The sequence below is a fragment of the Harpia harpyja genome, chromosome Z (assembly GCF_026419915.1).
Source record: "Harpia harpyja isolate bHarHar1 chromosome Z, bHarHar1 primary haplotype, whole genome shotgun sequence".
NCBI lineage: Eukaryota > Metazoa > Chordata > Aves > Accipitriformes > Accipitridae > Harpia > Harpia harpyja.
In genome coordinates, this window is record NC_068969.1 from 44,384,888 (window position 1) to 44,408,300 (window position 23,413).

Sequence of the window (23,413 nt, forward strand, 5' to 3'; positions counted from 1 at the left end):
AGAGGAATTAATACAGTTATTATTAAGCAGCGTGGCTCCAGCTCTGTTTCCTGGGGGAAATTAGGCAATATATACAGCAGCAGTGCCTGCATAGCTAAAACAAGTGAGGCCGGGGAGGGAAAGAGGTCAGAGAACTGCAGCGTCCCTGTGAGCCTCTCCAGTGCTGTGCGTGCATGGATAGCCTCCTGTGAACAAGGACAAGGTGCAGTTCTCAGTCCCCACTACCGCTTTGACCATGTCATATGTTAGGCAGTTTTGCTTCTAGTAGCATTCAGTTTAATCATTCCCTGGTTAAAACATCACTGAGCACCTTCCACTTGTCATTACTGGGTTCCTGTATTGGGTTAATTCACACATATGTCCTCAAAGGAGTAAAAAGATGCTATGTCTGATTAGGACTACTTGACCTGATAGTAGTCTGTAGAATTTTTTTTTTTTTTTAATGTTATAAGAGATATTCCTATTTAACCCTCAAGGTTACATAATGACAAGGCTACATGAGGGAGGCAGGGCAACCACAGACTGATCCAGGCCAGTTTCATTTTTAGAAATGAAGTCTTGTCCTGTCTCTCTAACATCTCTTTCTGTATGACTGGTTGTTGGCTCAAGTTCAACAAGGTTTTGAGCCATCCTTCTGTCTTGGCAGGCTTTCCCCACTTTCCTTTCTTTATGCTTACCTGCCACACAGTCTCTCAGTCTGTAATATTGAATTGATGGTCTCAGTGTTTGCTCTTATAAATCTTGGGCACTTGTGCTGTGCAATGTTTTCTCTTTCTCAAGCATATGGCCATTCCAAATGACACATTCCATTTCTTCCACTCTCCAAATCCCACACCTTCATCACAACATACTCAACCCTGACTTGGCAAGCAGGGGCTTAGATCAACCCTTTCCATTCCTTTATGCTGTTGCAAAAGATCACTTTCTTAGATAGCAGCTTAGACAACGTCACTCTTTGTATCACAACACTGCTTCCCTCTTCTTCTTCCTCACCACATACAGGTGACTTCTTGTCACTGTCAAGGTTCTTCATGTTCCAGTCTCTACCTTTCTCTCTCTTTTTGCATCTATACAGTGATTGATACTGCAGAGTTGTTCACAGTGCCAGAGTTTGCTCCATTTAATTTTCAGGTGAACATCTTCAGACTTTCTCTCTCATTGCCCTTTAGATTCAGAGAAAATCAGCAAACCGCATCAGTGAGATGTATTATCACCTGTCTCACACTAGTAGCATGATAGCTGTTTCTGTGTAATTGCCTTGCTGTGCTGTTTCAGCTCTGAAAAAGGCTGTTATTTTATTCCATCTTTGCACAGAGTACAGTGTGACTAAGCTCCCTTAGGCTCCCTGACAACACAAATATAACTTAGAAGAGAAGGAACTCAGATCTCCTGATGTTTTAGCCACTAGTGCTCACAAACACTGGTGCTCCCATGTTTACCACAGGGAGAGCAAAACTGAGCATTTTCACTTCTGGGTATGAATTACTATGGTATGAATTCAGGTCTGCGCTGAGACGACACATTACTCACATCATTAACCTTAAGTCCTAAGGCACTTTTCACAAGCTTAAAGCTGAACGTGTTTTTAAAAGGTTTCAGGAATGTTCCTGTAATCTTTAAAATTGCCACTGTACTTTAGTTTTCATGAAAGTTGTTCACATGGAACAAATTCACATTTCCTAGACTTAATTCCAACAATAGATGATTTCTTTTAAAATATCACTACGAACGTTTTATTTAAAGGGGACTTTAGGACCAATGCAAATTGAACCAAGACAATATGTAAAAAGGAAGCAAGTTGCTTTTGCCAACGAGAGGAAAAAAGGCTTTTTTTCATCTGGATGATTTTTTACATAGATTTGTTTTAATAAAAGCCTTTATGTGCACATGTTGTCACTTCATTGTGAAAAAAAGGCATGGGGGGATCTGTGTGATATAAGGCAGGAGGGAGCTGTCAGTAAAAAGACTGGATCTGTCCTACATGAATTTGGGTAAGTCATTTTACTTCTCTAGGTCTCAGCCTTTCCCACCAGAAAATGTCAATGCTTGCAAGGCACTATGGTCCAGAGAGGACGAACTGCTGCAGGAGCACCAGTTAGTATTACTGTTACTAAGTTTCTGACAAGTCAGAACCTCTAAGGCGGCAGAAAAAAATGGTGAATGTACCGTTATATCTGAAACAAGGCTATGACTTCATTGCACAGTCATGTGGGAGGAAAAGGGTAAAGAAAATAGGTAAAAACAAGGCACGTGAACTTTTGAATGTGCTGCTGTTGAAACACTCAGGAACAAACTCCAACCAACCTCTCAGATGTTTCAAAAACATTATGTCAACCTTTCCATCTCCCCCCACGCAATGCCTCACACTCCTATGTGGTCTCTGTCCTCCTTCATAATGCATCAGAAATATCTAATCACCATTGTTATCATCTTTTGTCAACTATGACATTAGATCAGTTCAATCAGATGCAGACAGTGAGGTCAGCATAAAGCATTCAAATGATGACAGAAGCGGTTTGCTATGCATAAAGGAGTTGGTTATTATATCACATGTTTAAATTTATAGGTTCTGTTCATCTTTAGCTAAATATCTAGTTATTTAACAGCTGTTATGAGTCAGCCAGAGAGAGGATTAGTTAAAAAAATGTGGTGGTAAGAAATGCTTTAATCTTGAGCTACAATAGAAGAGCAAGTCTGGTCAGGTCATGTCTAATAAAGGCGGTTCTCCAGTAGTACTTAGGAGTTTATCACTGTTCATACAAAACAGGAGATGGTTTGATATAGTTAATCCTGCCATCTTCGTATTAACCCTAGCAATTTCAGAGATAGTTGGGAGAGAATTTTTTCAGGGCATGGTACCACGCTTAAACATTTTCAGGTAAGATAATTTTGCAAATGGGTAATAAAGTGGTTTGTCTTATGCAGACCCTTGTATACTCATCAAGGTTCTTGGGATTTTCCACAGTGGGGATATCTTAATGACTTCTTGCTAGTGTGTCTTCACGTCACCTCTCTTGTAAAGGTAACGGAGACATTGAGACATGAAGTCATTGTTCCAGTTTTTGTCCATGTCCTTTACCTCTAGCTAAGAAGCATAAAGAGAATACAAAGCTGTAAACCTGTGAGAATGGCTATTGGAAGATATCCCAGTTTTGTGGGTTTCCAGTCTAATGTCTCCAGACCATGCTTAATTTAGCCTGGCAACCAGAGGTTTAGACTGTCAGGAGAACAGGCATGTAGGAGAGGCATATCCAGGCACTGCTAACCCATTACTTCCAAGCTTTAGGTGATCACCAATGCCACCAAGACATGTTCGAGCAGCGAGGTAAGAGCAGCCCCAATACAATACAGAAACACAGGTATGAAAATGCTGACTTTAACTTGTCTCCAGACTAGATAAATAGGGTCAATAACCTTGGCCTAACATAGTTGTGATGGGTAGGTGCTAAATGTCTCTGAGTTGTGGGGCAGGGTGTGAAAATCAACACAGCACCCAAACAGCTGCAAGGCTGAGGATCTGTCAGCCTTGAACACCCGCAGCTCATAGCAGTATTGCCTCTGAAAAACTTCTCTGAAAACTGGAAAATCTACAGAAACCCCCTCACAGAATTGAAATCCCACTGCTGGGAAAAGGTTAACTTACTGAAATCCCCATGGAAAAGGTGGGCTCTTAAGCATTTCAAGCACTTACTCTAGAACCTGTGTGTGTGTTTGCTTGTTTGTTTTTAATTCAGATAACATAATACCCCATAAAAAAGAAGCCAGCATTTCTTCACAAATATTTATAAAAATAAAGATTGCTTAGCCAATGTTCAGGGACTCATTGAGGAGCATGCTACCAACTGGAAGCTAAATAAATACAACTAAATTGGTAGTCACATTTCTAAGGATGTGTTAAACTCAAACTGTAGCTACTTAGGCAATTCCTGAACACCCAGAGTGTAGAAGGACTTAATCACAAATCAGACAAAGCACTAAAGCAAAGAAAGTTTCTGGGAAAGTACAGAAACTGTATAGTCTCTGTGCCACTTGTTCTTAGCTTTTCCATTTGCTAAATGGGAAACAGGATGGTAGGAGCCAGCAGACAGCAAACTGGTTTGCATTTAGACATGTAAAAAAAGTTCTCTAATAAAAATTTAACTTTAGTTCAAATGTGAGCCCCATTGATTTTTTTTCTCTTCTCACTAATACCTCAGTGGTGTCATAAAAGATATTTCACATAAGATCTGTCAGAATTATTTATTTTCTGTAATGATAATAATGCTAGAAACCTGCAAAAAATTGCAAAAGTCAAACAGAAAAACAGTGAATTAAACCCAGGAAACTGACACCATTTAAGCAAGAAATCCAGCTCTGTTCTTAAGTAAACTAGAAAGCCTGAGGTAAACCCCTTAAAAACTGTTCTAAAGATAGGATTATGGTTTTTTTACAAGAACGTACTTTTCCAGTTTATCATTTTCCTTATTTTTAAGAATTATGTGCTGCACTCAGCCTGTCTGGAGCTTTGGGTACTTTAGAAGGAGTTTTGGTATTGGTTCTTATCATCTGGTCATCCCCCACATGGAAATCAGTATACTACCTGGAAATTCAGGACAGTGCTAGAAGCTGATTTAAAATCGAACATTTTCCAAAGACAAATTCTATTTTTATAACTGAAAAGGCGTTTAATATATTCAGAATTTTTTAACCTATTGTGTTATCATCTAACCTTTTGATGATGGAGCTTCTCAAAGATAGAAAGTAGCCACCTCCATTCACACCAGCACCCAATACGAAATCGTATTTCATTCCTGACATGGTTGCAGAAATGATGTACATCAGGAAGGAACAAGGAAAAAATCTATGCTGAGTTTTCACTAATTTTTAAGGAATTAATTTTGCACCTAGAAACAAAGAGGGAAGCAGAAGAAAACAAAGAAAAAATTAGTTATGCAAAATTATAGAAATACATCCTTCAAGTAGAATACGTGCTTCTGTCCTTTGATGAACAGGGACAGAAATAAGGGTGCACTTAAGTGCTTTGCCATACTTTACCTGAAGACCAGCTTGCTCCTGAGAGATGCTCACAAATGCACAACTTCAAGCACACCCAATTTCAATATATTCCAAATTCAAAGCCTTTCCTGTCCATTTCTTTTTAAGACTGTAAAGAAAAAGATGTTATCAACATCTTAACTGAAAAGATAGATAATTTTAAAAAGTAATAAAAAGAAGGTACATCCTCAATTCTCATGGAAATTTCCATGATTTCTTGGAGAAGAGCACAACACTGAGCAATTAAGTGCCTGAAACATTGATTTGGATCTCATGATTTAATTAGCAAATTACACCTTTGTAGGACTTTTCACAGAATGATAGAGAAAAAGAAAGTAGGTCTTTAATTAGTCATTCTAAATTATCTCTGTATCAGAATTGCTATTTAATGAACACCTCTGATTAAGTTTGTTTCATTATATTATGAGATCTGAATCATACTATGAGACCTGTATAGACTTATGAATTTTAAGGGGAAGTAAGTTAGTCCAATATGTGTCAGCTTGACGTCTAAATTATTCATCTTTTTGCTACTGTGCTTATGAGTTGTTGACCTTTTAATAATAACAATAACATTGTATGGCTGCACTCCTGTTGTCTTCATCTTTAGCCTGGCTTTATGAAATTACAGTTAATACATAGGACCCTAATTTTTACCCCTAGATGTACTAACAACCCTTAAGACCAAGTGATTCTCACAAAAAAGGGTTTGAAATATTTACTTTGTTTTGATCCACATGGTGGGGTTTTTTTCTGATTGTATCTGTTTTGATTAAAGCTGCAAGTTATAGAAATAACAGAAAAATAAATTTAAATGGTTACATGGTAAGAACCTTTACTGTGGTGACATTCATAATGAGATAAAGATGGGGTTTGCCTTTCATTAGCAGAGTAGCTGTGGCAATGTAAGCACCTTTATCTTAGTGGAATTCTGATCACAGTCATATTGCTTTATCTTTTCCAGTAAGTGTTTAGACACCTTAAAAGTTCTCTAAAGATCAACAATGGGCAACTTACATCCCAGGAATTAAATGAGAAATGTTGCTGCACAGAAAATTCAGGATCTATTACATAGCATGCTAAGACTAAAGATTAGAGTCATAAAGCTGAGGCATTCGCAATAAATATGTATCTTGAAAAGCAATTAAAAAAAGGCCCTTGATGCATTATCATCCTGATTCAGGTACTTCCAGAGTAATGCAATACACAAAGTAAGTAAGGGAAGGAGTTCTTACTGATGAAGTTATTCAGAGACATAAATAGGTTTTGCTTTTTCTTTCTTGCAAAGATTTAAAATTTAGTTTCCATATTGCTCTCTTACTGCAATAGACATATCTTAGAATTACTAGAATTTACACCATTGTGTTATTAGAGTTACTAGAATAACTAGGATTTACTAGAATTCCTAGAATTTACAGCATTATCACTAGAACATGCTCCAATGAGAGGACAATGAACCTCTTCATTTACAAAATAAAATGCCTACAGTATTCCAAGTTCATTTCAAGAAGTGCAAGCTTGGAAAAAAACTATGAACATTAGCAAAAACTTCCTGAATATCCCTTCTTTAATTTAAAAATAATTTTCCTACCGAAACAAAAATAGATCTCTAAACACGAACAGATCAGATGATTCTACATTCATAACAACACACTGATGGTTTTGTTCATAAGGTGAGTTTATTGTCAGTGTCGTCACTGTCAGCTACTGCCAGAACAATATCCCAAATTTTCTGTCAAGTTTGGTCCTGTATGGGCAATTAGAGTTGTGTTCTTTTAAATGCCTTTGAGTCACTCTCATGCAACATTTAATAGGGCCAGCTTTAAGGGTAGACAAAGAAGTTACAGTGACAAAGAAGCAATTTCTTAAAACCAAGTTACCAGAGAAAACTGCTTCCTGTTGAAATTATTAGCTTAATTCATCTAGTATTTTATAGCGAAATTTTAATGGACAGCAAGGTGAAGTGTGTCCTATCACCCCTTGAAAATAGGCTGGTTCTGGTCTAAGTTATATTCACAAAAGTTTTCCTGACATATTGTGTGTTATATAAGCCACTTGGATTTTCTATTTCCCATTCACAGCAGTTGCATGTTTTTGCCTCTTCTTGAACATTTAGTTTAAAAGAAAAAAAAGGAGTTCATGTCTAGTTCTAGACAGAACTAATAATAAAATCAATAGGAAATTATTCCAGTTTAATATCTATCCTATTAAAGATTAATCCATAAGAAGATTACAACTTTATAACAGAAAAACTGAAACTAAAAATTTCTTCAGGATTGTATTGTCCCAGGCAAATGGTTTACTAGAGTTCATTGTATCCCCCGATACACAGACTCCATAGGTTGCAACAGTGGCCTGCCACACCAAACACTCAGCATTGGTTTTATCCCTTGATTAAGCAGCAATGTAAGAGGACTTAGCCACAGTGCTGCAGCACCTCGACACCTCAGTAGCAATCAAACTCCCCACTTCCAGGCAGAGCCCTGGTACGATGGAGAGGGCACCACGTCAACCTCTGCAGATCAGGCTCACAAAACCCACTGCAAGCTGGAGCAGCAAAAAAGCAGTTTCATTATCCTGGTTTACATATGAGAAACCAAAGATCCGGGAAAATAAGGAAAATTATATGGGGGGTCTTTGGTAGAGAGAGGATCTGGACTGGGATCACCCAAATTTGGCTAGCATTGGGATACAACTGTCCACACCTCCCTTGTAATACTGAACAAAAGCAACTACCATGACAGTGAATGACTATCATCTGTACTGGACTGTAGGGCAGCCCCAAGTCCAAACACGAGCTGCCGCAGTTCAACACACAGTCAAAGTTTTCCTTCCACTAATTGGAAATTTAAACTTCTGGGTAATGCCTCCCAAACTGCTCAGCACAGGGTTATAATGGAAATTTCCCCCAGGTTTCACTACGGAGTTATTACTGTAGCTCCACAACATGGAGCTAAATTATCCAAAAGCATGTTAACGCTGCCGTAGGACACATTAAAGTCATACAACAGCATTTTCCCTGAGTAGGTGTATTCAGATAATTTAAAAAAGATCATGAGTGACTGCACCCCCTTTTGGCTACAACACAACTCAAGGATAGAGAAGTTTAATAGCATATTAGTCATCTGCCCAGAGGTGAAGTATTTCGTAATGAACTGAAAAGCCAGAAAATGGGGTATGTGTGTATGTTTTAATATTACTCTGTTCCTACTCACGAAATTTATGCAAAACACCACAAAAACTGATGAGTATTCGTCCATAATGTGATGGAAAGATGTTGCAGGTTGTGTTAGGGTGAGGTGTTAAATTATTACTTACATGTCAAGTTTGGGTTTTTTCTTTTAATTGCTTTCCTGGTATTTTGAAATTATTCCTGCTGGTTAGTATGAAGCTATTAGCATAAAGGTCAAGAAAAATGTCACATGTTTTTGTTTCTGCTGTACTGTGTGCTTTGCCCACAGGCAAATGAAGAAGGCAAAGGCAGGATTATACAAGGAATATCTCAAAACATCTGTAGGCAGCAAACTTTGATTTTTTTTCACCTTTTAAAAAACATCATGCAAGCTAGGTGTGTGTACAAGTGAGGGGGAAGCAGGGAAGGACATAGTGGTTCAGAGGACTGACGGTGGAATAAAGAATATATGGAAAATGAGTTTTGCTTGCAGGCATAAGGATGACTGATGGCATGGCTGAACTGCCTGCCCACCTTTTGAGCCCTGCCTGATACACCCACGGCCCTGCAGTTTGCCCCATGTACCTCTCAGGTGTTGGGCTTGGCTGCACGTGATGTGAGGGCACCATGACTACTGCTGACACTGCCCTTGGCCTTCCACCTTGCCCATGGACCACCAAGGTGACATTGCTGGTGAGCACCAGGAAGCTGGTTTTCCCCACCGTCTTGGACTCAGCGTAGCTGTCTACACTTCTGTGCTGTCACCCGAGAGGAATTCCTCCCATCCTACCTAAGCATATGTGGTACCACTGCTCCTCAAAAACCTCAAGAAGAACGGATCTCAAGAGCCCCACGTGCCTTGTGAGCCCCTAATCCTTCCCATGGAAACAGCTGCTCATTTTGGGTTTCGCTTGGGGCCCAAGGGGTGGGAGACGGCTCCCTTCAGCTGGAAGGTGTCCCCCACCTGAGGACTGCTCACAGCACCCGGGTGCCAGCCAGGAGCCAGATAGCAGGGTGCTGCCTCGCAGGTCTAGTGGTCCTCCTGCGAGTACGGATCTGCGAAAGCTGGCATGTTGCCTGCCGCTGCGAACAGACGTCCCCAGGTTGGGTTGCCAAGCATGCTGGAGACCAAAAATGTCCACCGCTTCACCTGGCCTTCCCCTGAAGGCATCTGATGCACGACCAGGGACAGGCTCACAAGATGTCTCTTGTGACTGTCAGTTCCCTGTGACCAGGGAGAGAGAAACTGGGGGAAAAGGAAAAAAGAGTCTTCTATTTTTGGCTAAAAGTTTTTTAAAACTCATTGTGAGTGCCTTGGGCACTAGACACTAAATTGACATATTTAGGTTTCATTTGTTTGGATTTCTATCGAATAGTTTTTAATAGAATTTTTACCAGTAGGTGTATTGTTGCCTAAGAACCTAGTGACTATTGAGCATTTTAAAACCTACAGTGATTATCAAGTTTTCCTCCATCCATCTTCATGGCAAACTTTCTTCTTGTTGGCAGTGTGCAAATAAGAAGAGAGTAAGACTTAGCCTGGAATAAGCTTCTTGTCTGTATTAGCGCACAATGCTTTGTGATGAGCAGCTGCAAATTGTTTTAAGGAAAGAACAGTAAAAGCTACAGATCCAAATGAATGCACAAGTATGTACTGCATGCAGCTCTGCACATGCTAAGAGCAAGGATGTGCTTAAATACATTACTGGACTGAGTTATGATGGTACAAATTATCTCCCTACTACCAAATCTGAGATTCTTAGATCAGCTCAAGTCATATGTTTGATGTCTTAAGCACGATACTGTAGTATTTTATTAAAATGGGTCATATACAAACAAAAAATACCCTCGCTCTCAATCACCTCCACAGTATACCTATCTATTTTTTAATTGTCCAGAATGCACATTTTGGCAGAATCAGGCTCGATAACCCAGAAAACTTTTTTCAGTTGATTCTGAAATTTTTCAAAACCAGCTCTCCCCATCTTTGTATGCTTTTAAGTTGTGCTTAACACTAATGCTCTTGTAAGGTTGAATGCAAACTTTTTGGGTTTTTTCAGGTTTTGAGGTTTACATAAACCTATATGATCTTGGCAAAGGTGATAGTCTCGGTCCTGGAAATGTCTCAGGCATGAAATTTCAGAGTACTTGGAGTTTTGCTGTCCCTAATGAGGGCAAAGCAAATTCACTCATAAAGCAGAAGAGAAAATTCTTTGGCTTGTTGAAAATCACCTTTCTGAATGCATGCCTGGGCAGAGGTATGCTATAAATTGCTCTTTCCAGAAACCAGTGGAAAAATCTGTAACAGTATAAGAAGAAATTATTTCTTTTTCATGTTAGCATGATATTTATGGAATTCTAACCCACCTGTTCCTGTTTTAGAACAAGTATATACAGTACATTTTACCTAACTGGAGGGAAGTTTGCTATTGTGATTTTGAATTATTGTTATGTAGAAACAGTCTTAAAGACAAATCTGTGCAGCATCAAAGCACTGTGCTGCAAAGAGCATGATCCTGTTCTGTATTGACTAACATCAGAAATAAATCTTATTGACTTCAAGCAGGATTGATATTAGCCTGTGCTTCTCTAACTACTCCTTACTAATAAAGAATTGTTTATAAACTATGCACTCCTACCTACATAAACCACTTTCACTTCACGTTATTGATTCTTTCACAGATCTCTCAGTTGAAGCCAGCAGGGAAGTTGGCTGGCAAGATACTAGTAGGAAGAAGCTCAGAGAAAAATTACAAGCCTCTAAATGTTTTTCTTCAGAAATTAAAGAGTTATTTTCCTTACATTCCCTAAAACAAAAGTGTGGTTCCTGGGGCTTACACTTTACATGTCAAAACTCAGCTTTCTGTAATATTTCTCCTGATTTATGGTTTTAGGACTGATTCAAATACCCCCCCCTCCCTTTTTTTTTCAAGCAGACATACAAGTATGTGGTCACAATTTTTTCAATCTTGTATTTTTTAACACTGTTGTTCTTGTTCTGTCCCCAAATAGGTCATAATCACAAGGCAGTCAAAATGCCCTCTTTCTTTTTTTTAAAAAATATTTCAATGCCTAAGAAAAAGTGTAATCATTGAGAAAGAAGAACTAATCCACTGGCACATAAGTCTTCAAAAGCCACAGAAGATAATAATCATACATGATAAAAAAAAATTATTAAAGAAAGCATATTTCAATTTCAAACTTCCATAGAATTTCACTGAAAAATGAAATAAGATGATGATGTCACAGTGGGCTGTGTAAACATCATTATGTGTATAGGTCATGTTATATTCACACACATGGAGTAATAAGAAAGTATGAAAAAGCTCCCCAAGAAAGGCCAAAGATTTGCAGGAACTTTTGCATCTTACCCCACGAACAATTTATAAACAGGAGGGAAGAAAAAGACCTAAGCAAGTTGTGTAACCCAGATCTAAGATAGTCCCAGACACTGCATACCATGACTTTTTGTATAAAGCATCCCATAGCAACTTAAGCTACTTCTGAAATTTCTGTCAATATTGCTCAAAATTTAGGTTAAATTTAATGTCAGGTTTTTTAAGCATTAGTAAGCTCTCATGAGTCATTCTTACTCATCCAAGCAACCTGTTTTTAGTGTAAAGGGGTGGTAGACTCATGCACTGCAATTGTACCGCTTTTGATTTTTTTTTGAATCAAATGACTAGCTCTCTTACCATGTACCTACTTGTTAGGCGAGAGGGAATATCCCTTAAAATGTTATAAATTAGAGTGGGAATATGAAGTTCAATCACTGTATTGCATAGCCTATGGACACTTATGGGAGGTCTGTCAAACCAAACAATATCCAGTGATTGCTCAGCAGACCACCTTTACTCCTACACGGAAACACTCTCTTTCATTGTAACAATGGATGTAAAATAACAAATGCTGTACTTCCTATGATATTGGAAGACAGGCAAATAAGGGAGACTTAGTGTGCAAATGAAAAAATATGCTAAATATGTCAGGAAAGAAGAAGATGCAATTATTTTTGCAAAGCCTTTGACCTCCCCTATAAGTGCACTCACATGACTGCATTGCTGTGTTTAAGTCTGCATAATCTATACAGACAAAGCAATAAATAAAGAAAAAAAATTCAACAAAAATACCATCTAAACAGTGTCCTGAATTCAGGATAAGAAGGGTGAAGAACAGAATCATCTGCTTCAAATATATCAAATTTATAAGGACACTGGCATACGTGGAAGAAGCAAAAGAGGATCAGCTGTGGCACTTCAGAGAAAACACAGCCAGAAAATTCACACCCCAACCTGTTATTGGGCAAACAACACAGGCTCCATCCTACAGCTCTTTGGGACACAAAATGTGGACTAGAATCAGGAAGGAGTCTGGGAGCAGAACTAGACTTCCAAAGACAGGCAGGAACAATTTAATCTTGCATACTACTCCTCTAAACCCAACAGCCTGCTGTGGCTCTGAGGCATGCCACTCTGTAACTTTACACACATGGCTGCAGGCAACGTGTACAAGCTGGGAACGGTCATTTCTGTACCAGACACTGGCGAGGAGGGTCCAACAGACCCACAGCCTGCCCTTGAAGAGCAGCCTGCACCACTCTGATCACGCTATGGTTCCCTTTGCCACTCCAAACTCTATCCATCTGTTTGAAGCTTTATACGCTGCATTTTTCTTTGCAAAGTGCCTCTGAGCACTGCATAAGACCAGAGAAGCATTGGGAAGAAAAAGAAGTGAAATGAATCTTTCAGATACTACTACATGGGAGGACTCCAAGATGACAATAGCAGTTTTGCAGCCCACGAAGTCCGTAAGTGTCTCTCACTTAAAGGAAAAGACACACTTGTTTTTTATAGTCATCAACATTTTATTGACCTTTATAGACCAGCCTTCACTTTTGCTATTTTATGTATGCTTATATATCAATATATATGTTTGCATGTGCATATTTCTGTATTTGGTACATACACAGAAGCACAGAAACATATAGGCTCCCCCTCTTTTTCCTATTCACACAAATGCTGATACAATAGCTTATAAAGAAGCCTCTTACCATAAATCTATTTTTAGTGCTTTTATTTAAATTGGTATCTAGAAATAAGGTGGACAGCCAGTACCACATATGTGTCCTGAGAAACCGCTGCAGAGACCTCTGGCCTAAAATCAATTCAGTTCCCTCTAAAAATGGCCAAATACAGAGGAGCAGAAACTGCAGTGACAGATACACTGAAAGCAAGATAATTTGTATGAAATTTTTACCAGTGTGAAACAGGGTCTTCACATTACTTCAGCATTGAATTAGTGTGCTAGTTTCTTAGCTTTTAAATGCTCATTGAGCACGCCCAGGGAATGTGTGAGACTTCCTGTGTTACGGAGATCTTCAAGCCTGGTCTTGCTACATTTATACTTGAGGGGCTGTGTTCATCAGGTAAAACCCTATGTAATGTTAAGTAGGCAATTCTAGAGTTCAAACTGTGGCTGCACAAATGTTTCTGTCCCAGCTTTATGGTGTATCCCATGTCTGAATTTTGCATAACATCAATATATAATTTATACATATATATACATACACATGCATGCATGCATGTGCTCATATAAAGGAGAGGGAACGTTCTCATCCTCGTGATTCCCTGGTCAAGAGGAAATTCGACCTAGGAGCAATGGTCAGTACACCTGCTCTAGTTATTTCCAAAACATTAATATCTGTTTTGATGACTTACATGAGTCTTAGACGATCACATATTTTTACTGCTCTTCTGACCACCATAACCAACACGCAAAGTGAAAATCCTGTGAATTATTGTGACACTGGACATGTGCAAAACCTAGTTTTCAGCACTGAGCACCTCTGTCAGTTCAAATACTCCCAATTTCCCTCTCAGTGTAGACAGGATGTGCAATGATGCCTAGTTTCAAAATGGGCTTTTCAGACCAATGCCTGTTCTTCTAAAAGCAACAGGAGTTTTGCCTTTGACAATGTAACATGCTTCAAATTTACCTCTGACATTAAAAAGAACATGAAAAGTGCAGCTATTTTCCCACCACACTGAACAATTAATATAATCAAATGGACTGTTTCAAGTCATACCAAAAAAAAAAAAATTATTCTACTGCTCTTCGACTGATTTCTTGCCTGCTAGTATTTAGGGAAAAGCTTTAATTTTCAACAACATAGCTCATAAACCCCCCCCCCCCCGTTATAATTCCAAAATTATACCATGAATAGAACAACTGTGTACCCTTTGTCTACTCTGGCATATTTTATAAGCACTGTAAATGCAAATATTGGAGCTGTATACAGCATTTGCACATGCTAGTATTTACAATTGGAATTTATCATATTTATCTTAGCATAGTTTCTCTGAATTATGAGTACAGCATCAGACTGGTAAGAGTCGAAAAGGGAGAACAGTATAGGCAACAAGAATCAGCTGTTAATTTATATCCAACATAAACAACTAAACTGTGATATTATTGCAATAGTTGTCTTTTGTCTACTTCATAATCTTTTTTGCTGTTCACATGAATTATCCCTACCGTTTTGGAAGTATTGAGTTCTGCAGGCTGAAATTCTCCATCCAAACAGGATGTCCCTCCAAGGCAACAGAATAAAACTCTTTTCACCAGCAGGCCAAGTGCACGGGTAACCTTGGAGTTAAAGGGGACCATTGTAACAGTAGTGAGAATATCATCAGTCTCTCTCCCCGCTCAGTTTGTTCCACTCCTCAGGGCAACTGGAGTCTCGGCACTGACCTAATCTATTCATTTTACAAAAGATTTTTCATACAGTAAACATAGCTTTTGGAGTAAGTAAGGAAGAGTGTATGTTAAATATTTCAGTACAAACTTTGTAAAAACACAATCAAAGTAAATTCAGGCTGCTGAAAGGATGTCCAGGTGTCCTCCAAGAATAAGTATGGTGAAGTGAGGTTATAAGAAGAATTTTTTGCAATATTTTTCTTTTCTGTCCTATAGTGTACAGTAATCAACATTTCCCAGCAAGTACATCTAAATGCTGCATTTCAGTAACTCATGTAATCCCCCAAACCTTTTTTTTTTTTTTTAATATGTTCTTTGAAGTGCAAATTGCACTTAGGAAGAGGACATAAACCACCAGGCTGTCCAGTAGTATAATTAAAGGAAATCATGTAGGGATTACAGTGGATGACAATCTGAAAATTAGCCAGCAGGCCAAAGCTTTTGACAACAAACAAACAAACAAGCAAACCAGCCAACCCACAAGCAAAACAAATCAAAAAACCAAAAGTACCCTCCAAATCCTTGTCAATGGTGGAACTAATGAAATGTGAAATTGCATTTATTCTCCTCCAAACTGACAGCTGCGTCTACTCCCTCCCGAGTTTCATCTTCCTCAAAAACTACTTGCAGTACACTCCCACGTTTTTCATATCCCCCTCTTTATGCTCCCTTTTCTGCCTTGCATGCCTAGGCAAGAGGAAGCCAGGTGTGAATTGTAATGACAGAGTGGACAGGACGTACATGCCAACCCCTCAACCAGTCAGGTATCTTTAGGGGGGTAGCTGAGCTCTCTGTACGTGCCCAGCCATTGCTTTTCACAAAACTCGTAAGAACTATGGATCCTCATGCATTCTTCTGTCAAATTTCGTTGAAATAGACCAGTATGTTAAGCGTTTGTTCAGGAAAACTAGAGGATATAGAATGAGATAGGGCACAGCGTAAACTCCTTAGAAACAATCAGAAAAAGGAACTTATCCTGGGATGTTATTCAGAGGAGTGGTATATAGCAGACTTGGGAGCTAATTAGTCTAACATTCAATACAGTTTCAGTGCTGTATCCTTTCTTGGATCTGATTTTTTAAGACAGATTAATTGCAAAGCACTCAGAAAACAAGAATGATAACAGACTGGGGAAACGCTATCTATAGAGTAAAAAGTGAGATAAGTGGATATGTTTAATTTGGATATAAAAAGACAGAGATGGGATGTCATGTAAAAAAGATTTTAATGAAATGATCGATTGCTCTCCATGCCCAGGATAGAAGAGATTGACTTAATTAGCAGCAAAAAAATCTGGATGAAACATTAGAAAAAAAAATGTGCTGGTGAAAAGAGTCAAACAGGTTTTCCACGCAGTGCACAACCACCTACCGTAGAGGTTTTTAACAGCAATTTACAGAAGCACAGTCTCTTGTAGGGACTTTCCACTTTACGTTTCTGTCACTTGTGCTGGTTTTGGCTGGGATAGAGCTCATTTTCTTCATAGTAGCTGTTATGGGGCTATGTTTTGGATTTGTGCCGAAAACAGTGTTGATAATGCTGAGATGTTTTTATTATTGCTGAGCAGTGCTTACACAACATCAAAGCCTTTTCTGCTTCTCATCCCACCCCACCAGCAAGTAGGCTGGGGGTGCAAAAGAATTTTGGAGGGGACACAGCCAGGACAGCTGACCCCAACTGACCAAAGGGATATTCCAGACCATAGGATGTCATGCTCAGCATGAAAGGCAGATTCTTTCTTGCTTGTTATACCTCAAAGGGATTTTACTACAAAGTACTTTATAAAATTTAAAAAATGTAGACGCTGGAATACAGCTGACATTATTTTAAAAAATTGGATTTCAATAAAAGTCAGGTATACTTAGTTTATAAATACTGTATTTCATTCATGTTAATTCATCCACTCATTTTAATACATAAACATGTACGAAATTGGGGTTTTTTAGGTCTTGGAAAAAAGAAAATACCAGAATTATGCCCCCTTTTACATATACATTCATATCTAAATAACACGTCATTTTCTTCTCCTTAATATATTAGGTCTGACAATAAGTAATTTATGACTACAGTCCTGCAAACCAAGCTACTAAATAAGCAATCATTCCAAACTTTGACACAGGAGGAACTGAAACTGCGGGATATATGGGAGAAAGACGTATGCACTTGCTGAAACAGCAAAGGAATAGATAGGAGATCTCACATGTTTGTACTCAGCATAAATTTTATTTAACATGGCAATTGAAAGGTGGATTAAAGGATCAACCAGAATGCATAATATCCCAATTGTCTAGTTAAGTCTGCCCACATTATTCTCTTAATACTCTGTTTAATTTTCAGGGAAGAAATCTCTCTAAATCCAGTGCTTTGACATCACAACTAATGGTACATCAGTCACATTCCTTGGCAGCTTTCAAATTGTTCTGATTAGTAGTGTAATGTAGCTATCTCAGTATGAGGATTTCAGGTCTTGGGAACTCAAAGCCCTTACCACATGCATTTCTCTAAGCATGTAAGTAGTCCAATGGGAGCAAATACGATAACTCCCATGCAAAATGTGTGGCTGGATCTGAGGCCAAGAATTATATGTATAAAAGAGGAAAGAGAGGAAATTCCACAATAATGACTGGAGCACAGTCAGAAGAAGGGTAGAAGTGCCAAGGCAGCAGCCGCTTCCTTAACCACAGCCCTGAGCTGCATTTAAAGTTATCATGTTTGGTCCCAGGTCCATTACACATAAGATCAAGGGCTGAAGAAAAGCACCTCCAAGAAGCCAGTGCCTAGTTTGCACCATCACAGGAAGCCAAGGCTATGTTGGCACCCCCAAAAATTAATGCATTGCTTGCAGGTTCAAAGGATTTCAAAATCAGAAAACGTCTTTCTTTGCTAAAAATTCCAGTGCCAGAAGCCATATGATTGACTCAAAGCAAAAAGCATTTGAAGTGAATCATACATCCAGGCAAGCCCAGACAGGACACTGTTAAATATCAATTGGCCATCATAATGGTTATCTCTCTTTAGGAACTTCAGTGTCAACAAAACCCCTGGCAAACATAGACCAATCTTACATGCCGGGCCCAGACCTGTACTCTTTCCTGTGGTAAAATTCCCATAGGTAGCAGTGGAAATTTTACCTTAGGATCTGCACAGCTCTGCTGTTTGTGTGAAAGTCAGACCTGAGTCTTCTGTAGAGAACAGATAGCTACACACATCTTCATACCGCTCTACATTGTGTCCTAGCTAGACACCCTCCAACAAAGTATCTGGGGAACAGGGGGAGAAGGAAGAGGAAAAATGTCGTCTCCCTCCCCTTACACAGTTTATGCATCAGCTTATCCACCCTCCTTCCTAACCATGCCTCTATACCCGTGGCCAAGTCACTCAACAGAAGTTTTATCCAATGCTCAACATTTATTTTATGCCATTCTTAAAGGCCAAATGGGTAATTTACAAAACTGCATCAGGAAAAATGTACTGCTCAGCTCTTAGAGCTGGAGTGATGGTTCTACGGCTCTTTGATCTACAACAAGCCAAAACTGACAGACAGCTTGGGCCAGTACTCCTATAGCTAAGCATCAGCAACTCAGGCTTATGGGAATATATCGGATGGCCGCTCCTCTCCAGTCATTAGCTAAAATTCTATCCAATTCTCCAATGAGTCTGGCTCTTCCACTAAATTCAGCCATAGGCTCCCTTAAAATGGAAGTCAGCTGATGATGAGGAGCACTGGTAGAAAAACTTAACTGGTAACCATGGTGTGGAAAACATCTAAAGTTAGCTGGAGCTGAGGAGGAGAAATTTTATCTGCGTGTTTTTCTGTAGTACCCACCACTGGATTTCTAATATCGTATTCAATCCAGAAAGCTAGGTAGCCTCCACCTGCAGGATTGTCAGACTACTTCAACCAGAACTGACATATTTCTCTTCTAGCTTTGTTTAACTGCCCACTTGGAGGCAGTTGTCCTCACTGAGGCAGGTGTATATGGTGGGACAATGCTTTACACATTTGCTATAAACTGTGTAGCATGAGTTATATGACTTACCCATAAAAACTTCAGAGATCGTCAGGTGGAATATAAAAGCCAAATCTTGCTTACAAGTGATCATTAAAAGCCTTGCAGCTTTTCTTCCAAAGAAGAGGTATCTCTCTGTTATTTCATTGGTCCAACTATCCTACATTTATTGTCAACTGAAAACATTGTTTTGTACTCCTCCTAAAAATTACCACACAATTGTTTTTGTGCCAAAACCTTCCCATTTTCCACCACACAGACAGTTGCAGCAGATAGATGTAGCAATGGCAAAATGCTGTGTTGCTTCTACGAAATTATGTGGATAATGGGATTGTTATTCACGAAGCTCTTTGGGACATTCATTGCAGAAGCTGCTGTCCAAAATGAACAGAAGGAACTCGGACTGTTAATGAAAGTGGTCCAATGTAATCAGTGCATAACCTCTATTTTAATATTTATTAACATTGAAATTCAGTCATAAAATAAAAATAAAATGCATGTTAGCATTTTAAATCAATAAATAATCAATAACTAAAATAAAAGATCTTCCATGGCATGAAAGTAGAGGTTTAGGATGAAATAGCCACTGCACCACAAGCGTGAACAAAGCCATGCCCAGTCACAGCAGCTCATCAAATTATCAGAACTCTTTTGCTGTTATCAAGTAATAATGTTGTTTCATCTTGGGCTTCAGTGATTAGCCAATTATGCTGGCTTTTGTAGACTTTCTTCAGCTAGGAAGATGAGCTGATAATATGAATAATTTTCAGTTTTCTAGATATTTATTTAACAAAAATATAGATAAATACAAAGTTGTTTTTCCTGGAGTCTAGCAGAAATGAACAACAGCAGTAAATTTCAGTCAACAGCGTGCTCAGAGGGCTCTGCATTTGAGAGGACCATACTCACAGTTGCTTCCTTTGCTGGCTTAGTTGACAAAGAGTTCCCTCCTCCCTGTGTTTTCACAACTAGTACCAGTTAAATCCCTGAAACTACACAACTTAGCCTTGCTGTAACTTTCCAGCCACTGCTACTCAAGGCTGCTTTTAATTGCTCCTTCCAGTCAGCCTGGCAGAAAGGATGCCAAACATAGCTATTGGCCCAAACCAAGTCTCCAGCTGTCTCTAGTTCACCTTCTGATGGCTGGCAGGCATTGACACTCTCCAGAGTAACAACTCCATCCCTACAACTGCCTTTTCTTCCACTGAACCTGGCAAAACATCACTAGGTCTAACACTAGAAATGTAGACATTCAAAAACAGGTTCAGGCAGCTACATTTTATAGACTAGGATGAAAAGAAAAACAATCAGGAGGTATGATATAATTACAGGGTAATAAAACTATAAACATTGTTAATACATTAATTTAATATTTGGCTTTCTCATCTGGGTGTACAAATCCACAGATGTCCACTTTAGGTTGGAAAAAAGTAATTTTTTTTGGCTGATGCCCATCAGTAGACACATAATTTTTAAATCAGTGACACAGAATAAAAGGTATCGGAAATATTAGCAAGGGAAGCTCATCTCTCCACAGACTAAGCAAAAAGTATAAAATATCTCTTGTTATATTACGAAGATTTAATTTGTCTTCCTGTGAAAAAACCTCTCCTGGAGGAAAAATGTTTATATAAAATTAGGGAGGGCAAAAATATTACTGCTACCATAAAAAATGTCCGTGACATCGAACTTTCTGAATCCTTTCTGAACATCTGTGTTGAAATTCTAAAACCCTTGGAAAACACATTGTTTAGGACGAGGCCCATAAAAGCACAATTATCATAATTGTCCTGGCTAAAACCTCCCCAAGCTGAAAGCAAGGTCTCCATAGACAACAGAGGGAAGATCATTTTAGCCTTAATTTCCAGAGGGGCAAGAAAGTCAGCTAATGACAGTGTGGCTAGTGAGCAGAGATTTGCTTTCGTTCCTTTTGAAGAGATGATGCTTACAGGAAAGGACAGAGAGACACAGAAGCTCTGTAGCTCATGGCAGGAAGGGTTGGGTGGGAGGGAACAGAATTGAAGGGAGAGAAGTGGGTGGGATGCAGGATTTGCTCCAGGGAAGGACTGAAGATAAGGGCAAGAGGGAGACTGCAGGAAGCAAGGCTGGTTACGTAATTTGGAGAGGCATCAGATGATCCTTCACCAAATTCAAAACTGGACCAAACCTTACTGCCAATAGAAAACTTGCAGAGGTTTGCCAGTTGCTGGTTTGAATACAGTGAGCAAACATAATCCTCTGAGAATACAAGCCATTTTTATATCCAAAATGAGCCTGCGAAACTTCTTTTGATTTTCTTAATTTAAGCTACCTCTCCAAAGACGAAGCTCTGAGACTCCTTGGGAACTGGACACACTATTGTTCTTCATTTGCTTTTTTTTTTTTTGTACTTGAAAAGGTACAAGAAAAAAGTGCTTTGGATGAAGAAAGAAACACCAATAGCATTTAAACGGCTGATCTTGGGTGTCAAAGACAGAGCTTATGTGTATTTTTCTTGTTACAACAAATGCAAAGCTTCCACAAAGCACTCCACCCCTTATTTAAAGTGAGAGTTTCTGAATACGAAAATCACCAGACTAAAAGCTGTTTATGCCGCCTACAGAAGACTGAGATGTTCCAAGCGTGCTCCATATCACTTATCAACAATTATATGCCTGCAGTTAACTCATGGTTCTGCCGAAGTCTGAAAAGCCTGTTGCAGTTTTTCGGGGAAAAAAAAAAACCAAACAAAAAACATCCTGCAAAATTATATTAGAACAATTGCATACATACATAGTACTGCAGGGAACTCTGCATATGCCTATGACAAATAATTTTGAATCACTGATAAGTAGGGCAGAAGCCTCTGAATGACAGCCCGTAAGATAAAATCAAGTAAGATGAAGAAAGCTAGCCATTAGAGCAATCATGTTTAGGGATTACTCTGTGATGTTTAGGGAGGTAATCCCATTTTGTCCATGTGGAATGGAATGTATGTGCCCTACTGAGGATCTCACTCTGTCCTCCAGAGTCCTCATGTTGCTTTTCTGCATAATTGCTGGTGTTGTACAAGTTGAGAGCAAAGCACTATATTTTTCAGATGATAAAATGCCCCTTTGCAGATTATCACTTTGAAAACTCATTATTTAAGAATGAGTCTGATCAGAGGACACATCCTAAATCCCTTCAATGCAGGCAACTATCTTCTCATGAGCCATTTTACCCCAGATTTCCTTTGAAGAGGACGCAGTACTTGCTTACTTTTCTAACAACACTATAATGTTAGTTTGGGGCAATATTTGAAAAGAATATGAAAAACTGGAAAAAAATGAGAGAGTTGAAAAATTGCAGTTTCTTGGGTAACGGCTAGAAAATTCTATCTTGTCAGCTATGCAATTCCAAGTGTTACTATGAACGGGATCACGGTGCCCTTTGCTAAAATTAATTCTCTGAAAAAAGATTGTCGCAGTTACTTATAAGGTTCACAATACGTTTGTACCATCCCATCTTAAAAGAGAAAGTAAACTAATTTTTAAAAATTCTACAGAGAACTCAAGTCAACAACATATTTTTATAGAAATTTCTCTCTGTATATATATATATAAAAATATACACATAGATAGATAAATTTAGATATATAAAAAATAAACCCCAGCCTTACCTACAGTGAAAATCTTGCAGTGATATAAGAATGAAGTGAGATGAAGCCCTTACTCATAATGAGAATCAGATCATAAGAGGAAAGAAGGTGAAATCTGGAAGCTAGTTCCTACTCGAAAAACCACAACCGTGAGGAAGGCTGTAAGTTTCTCTATGAATCAGCCAAACATCTGATCTCTGGGGATAATTAACTGCCTGAAAATAAATGCATCTGGAATCTTTTTGTGGAATAGGAGGTAGGAAAAAAAATAGAAGCAACATAAATAACAAAGCTCAGAAGCTTTTTGTAGATAACTGCTGTAAACAATTTCACAAATCCTTTGTAAAAATCAGTGACTACGGAACAGAAAGCAAAGAACATAAAATTTTCAGCAGCAGCCAGTACTTTTTGATCTACACAAGCAAAGGAAAAAGAAATTGCAGAATTACTGAAACAGTAGTATCACATTTTTAAAAATGAAAGTGCTGCAAATTAAAATGTTTATATGCTTTTACAGCACAGACTAACCTGACCAGCTGGACTGCAGGCTTCCTGCAATACACACATAACACTGATGTTTCTTTACAAACTGACAAACAATAGGAAATACAAATCAAAGCTGAGACACCATTTCTAACTTGCACAAATGCAGCAAAAATATAAGCGCAGTCAAATTCCCCTAGGCAAATTTGGTGGTCTTGCTCTCCATGTGCTCTGTAAATACAGTCTAAATGATGATGACTGTGACACTTATATGCAAAAGCAATAGGAAATATGGTCTGAATGAGGCATTTACTTGTCCCACTATGTATACTATAATAT

At 38.7% G+C, this 23,413-nt stretch overlaps 1 long non-coding RNA gene across 3 annotated transcripts in view; it reads right to left on the bottom strand.

Annotated features, from left to right (window-relative positions):
* LOC128137508 (uncharacterized) overlaps positions 1-22,711 on the bottom strand; it is a 34,800-nt gene extending 12,089 nt beyond the window's left edge. The window contains exon 1 of one of the 3 annotated variants that reach the window (XR_008233708.1): positions 22,613-22,711. This is a non-coding gene — a long non-coding RNA (uncharacterized LOC128137508). Of the gene's footprint in view, positions 1-4,708; positions 4,816-5,034; positions 5,138-22,612 lie in introns of those variants that run through there. The other 2 variants (XR_008233707.1, XR_008233709.1) reach the window with 2 other exon arrangements.
* Between the last annotated feature and the right edge of the window lie 702 nt (positions 22,712-23,413).